This window comes from Mastomys coucha, chromosome X, assembly GCF_008632895.1.
Source record: "Mastomys coucha isolate ucsf_1 chromosome X, UCSF_Mcou_1, whole genome shotgun sequence".
NCBI classification, from domain to species: domain Eukaryota; kingdom Metazoa; phylum Chordata; class Mammalia; order Rodentia; family Muridae; genus Mastomys; species Mastomys coucha.
The window spans coordinates 54,278,480-54,278,895 of NC_045030.1; positions in this window are offsets into that span (position 1 = coordinate 54,278,480).

Genomic DNA, 416 nt, shown 5'->3' on the forward strand with positions numbered 1-416 from the left:
TCTCTCAACAGGGGAGAAATAAATCAGACTGAGTCCTGAATACAGCAAAGGCTAATAGGGACTTACAGGCAAGGAGCTAAGAAGTGGGGAAAATCAGTGTATGGGAAATGTCTTGGCACCAATGGGGCTATATCAACAGTCTTCTTATAGCCAAACTGACTAACTCTACTATCCAAAGATGAGTCTCAATTATTTAAATTAATTATTAATTAATAGTTCAGATGCACTGGGATATAAATAAATGATTGAATAAATGAATAATCAGAGAAGGAGAGGAGGGGGGAGGAGAGAGAAACCTACAAAAGCTTATTTCTTTTAAGAGATAGTAGATAAAGTCTAGTCAAGGATACTGCCCCCACTGGAGGCTGTAAGCAGTCCTTCTCTATTTACTGGGCTAGAGTAAATGAGTGGGAGGC